The sequence below is a fragment of the Zingiber officinale genome, chromosome 7A, assembly GCF_018446385.1.
Source record: "Zingiber officinale cultivar Zhangliang chromosome 7A, Zo_v1.1, whole genome shotgun sequence".
Classification (NCBI taxonomy): Eukaryota; Viridiplantae; Streptophyta; class Magnoliopsida; order Zingiberales; family Zingiberaceae; genus Zingiber; species Zingiber officinale.
This window is the reverse complement of record NC_055998.1, coordinates 70,592,251-70,595,537: the sequence shown is the minus strand read 5'-3', so window position 1 is coordinate 70,595,537 and position 3,287 is coordinate 70,592,251. Positions and strand designations below refer to the sequence as shown.

The following is a 3,287-nucleotide window of genomic DNA, read 5'->3' as shown; positions in this document are numbered from 1 at the left end:
TGGGTCCCCAAGGATCAAGTCTATTAACTTGATAGACCATATCGAGGCTATGATCCATGTGAGATCTCGGAAAATTTAAATAAATAGGGTTATTTCAGAAATAGCCTTATAGAATTTTTCCGGAATTTTTAGAAATTTTCTGGAAATTTTTCGGAGCTTGTACGGAGGATTTTGAGGGGATAGATCGATAAGTTCGGATAAAGCCTGTTTGGGATACCAATTTAAGTGAGAAAATGTTTTTATTATATAAATCCTTTTCCCTTTATTTCCTCCCCCAAATCGCCGATCCCGACCCGACCTTTCCCCTCTCTGCCGACGCGAACCTCCCTTCCTTCTCGGTTCTCTCTCGCGGACAAGCGACGGCGACGGGAGCAAGGGTCCAGCTCCGGCGATCGTCGATCTCGACCCAGGGGAGCAGTCGCTAGCGCAGATCCGGACGTGGGTGATTTTCTCCAGCCCTAGGTGAGAGCGCTGATCTTCTCTCGGCGTCGTCGGCGCAGATCGGAGCTCGGAGCATAAGGGTTCCGATTCTCTCCTCCTCTGGTTTCCTTCAATCTCCGATTTCTTTCTTCTCAGCCGAGTCTGCCGATCCTTTTCTTCCCCGATCGACATCACTGGATTGAGTCGTGCCGCCCGATCGCCGGCGTGGAAGAGCAATTAGGGCTTCAAAGGTAAGCCATCGAAACTCTTCTTTCCTCTTGATTCATGGTTGGGTTCTTGTTGATTCATGGGTTAGCGCTCTATTCTGGTGTTGTGTGATCCGTGATCTCCATTGATTGAACCCTTCTTGATCCGATCAGGAGGCGAGGTCCTGTTCTGTGAAGGCGATCTTGGATTCCCTCTGTGTCGCTGCTGATTGAGGTCTCGGGTGAATTGGGAAAGAACTCCAGCAGAGGTTGCTGTGAGTTTTCTGATCCAGCAAGGTGAAGATCTGTTTTGGTTCTTGCTGTGGTGTTTTTGGCTTCGGCAGACACCTCATCCAGCCAGCTCAGTTTGGATCGGCAGTCATCCATACCTCAGTGTACTTGATACAGCACCTAGTTCAGCTGGGAATTGAGGTATGTGTAGGGATTTTGATACATGTGTAGTGTTGATTTAGGGTTAGGTTTGAAATGAATTGTGGTTGGAACATGTTATAGATTATGTGTTAGATGATTAGGTATGATCTTGATACCTATTGATAATTAATTATCATTAGGTTGTGTAGATTAATTAGGTTATATGGATTTAGGTTTGATTTGCTAATCTAGTGGTTGATTAGGGATTAGGAAACTATCCTTAGTCAACCGTTAGAAAGGTTGTGGGATATGGTTTAGGGTTGTTCCTAAATTTCTACTTAAGCTTTATTTAGCTATTTGTTAGTATTCTAGCTAAATAAAAGGTAAATGTATTGACACAGGACTCTGATTAGAGACAGGCGTCTCGACCTTGGATTGCTTGATCGTACCTTCTATTTGAGGCGGGTACCCTTTGACTTATCTTTTGATACTGTCTTATGATATGTATAGTTTATATATAGTTGCTAGTGATAGGTGGTAGATTTATTTCTTCCCTGGTCTTAGCTAGTTGATACCTATCACATGCTTCATCTGTTAGTTGCCTTACTTCAGGATTGGATATTTACCTCTTGCCATGTATATATATGTTCATAGAGATGCATGTCTATAGTGCTCTACTCTACCGGATTAGTTGCTTTACATGTGGGATACATGCTCTTGGATTCATGATACTTACATCATTGTTATATGTGATATCTTTGAGTTTATGCTGTTTATATCATGGTTATATATATGCGTTTACCTTTTGGGCACCCGCATATATGGAGGAGGCTATGTTCAGGTATGACATACTGTAGCATCATGCACCATCCTGCATGATTGCATGCTGGGCGATTGACGACTCCATTATTGTTGAGCTCGTCGGCCGGCTACACGGGCCTGCACACAACGTGACCACTGCATGGGTAGTGGCACAGCACCCAGGGTGTGTATGGCAGTTGCTCTGTAGCGCTCCGCTGGTCCGCTCATGGGTAGTGTGACTGCAGCGTGGTAGCGGACAGGGATCCCTCCCCGTCATTGCGTACCGGGAGTTGAGAGCGTTACGCTCCCTCACTATGTTTGAGGTATGACATACTGTAGCATCATGCACCATCCTGCATGATTGCATGCTGGGCGATTGACGACTCCATTATTGTTGAGCTCGTCGGCCGGCTACATGAGGGCCTGCACACAACGTGTCTACTGCATGGGTAGTGGCACAGCACTCAGGGTGTGTATGGCAGGTTGCTCGGTGGTGCACCGCCGGGGTGCTCATGGGTAGCACGACACAGCGGGGTTGCAGCCGGGATCCCTCCCCGTCATCGCGTACCGGGAGTTGAGAGCATTGCGCTCCCTCACTATGTTTGAGGTAGGAGGATAGGTGTACTCCGACAGCATCCCGTCCACTCGGTCACTCTTCAGGGGTAGTGACGGCAGAGTGCACGGTGTCACAGCCCTACCCACGCGGTCTCACCATTGTGTGTGAGATACAGACTGGCGTCAGGGGTGACCATGTCATATCGCATCATATGCACAGATTGCATTTATTGTGATTGTTGCATATTGGATGATGCACTTGGGTGACTGCATATGATTGACATGCATACAGGATACATGCGTATTTGTTCTGACTATCTTTATCTGTGTATGTCCACAGTCATTCGCCCAAGCCTCGCAGGTGAGTACAGTTTATTTCAGTTATGCATTTCTTATTATTCTTGCTGTAAACTGTATTACATGCTTCTGGTTACTCATTACAGTTTATTCAGCTATGCATACCTGTTATTCTGTTAGGAGACTACACCGTAGGTTGTATGGTTAGAGAACTGTACTCTTGATCCCATGGTTTAGGAGACTGTACCTTAGGCTATTACTGGTGGATATATATTGCTGTACATGTCTATTGGTTTACCTGCTGAGTTCTTGAACTCACCCCGTTGTTACTATTTTTCAGGTTGAGGCCGTCAGGAGAGATTCCAGTCGCTAGCCCCTTGGTCGCGAGGATTTCTAGATATCGTTTTCTGTATTCGCTTTTATACGTATACTTGTATTGTGGGTTTGTATTGTGGACTTTATGTCGAACCTTTGGGTTTGCTGCTTTTGTTTTCCGCTGCAGATTTTCACACTACTTCGTGGATTTGTTTTCTTCGTTGTAGTGGAGTAGGATGTGTACGTATATCTTCGTTGGTTTTATATCGTTCTTCCTTATTAAACTGCGTGGATTGATTATATGTTGAGCTGTGTGGAATA

General features: G+C 45.5%; 1 long non-coding RNA gene across 2 annotated transcripts; it reads left to right on the top strand.

Annotated features, from left to right (window-relative positions):
* Nucleotides 1-294: 294 nt before the first annotated feature.
* Nucleotides 295-3,036, top strand: LOC122000167. 2 transcript variants are annotated; one of them, XR_006116993.1, is made up of 3 exons: nucleotides 295-671; nucleotides 801-1,058; nucleotides 2,992-3,036. It is a non-coding gene; the product is annotated as an uncharacterized LOC122000167 (long non-coding RNA). The 2 variants fall into 2 exon arrangements; XR_006116994.1 differs by lacking the exon at nucleotides 2,992-3,036 and adding an exon at nucleotides 1,400-1,409.
* Nucleotides 3,037-3,287: the final 251 nt, after the last annotated feature.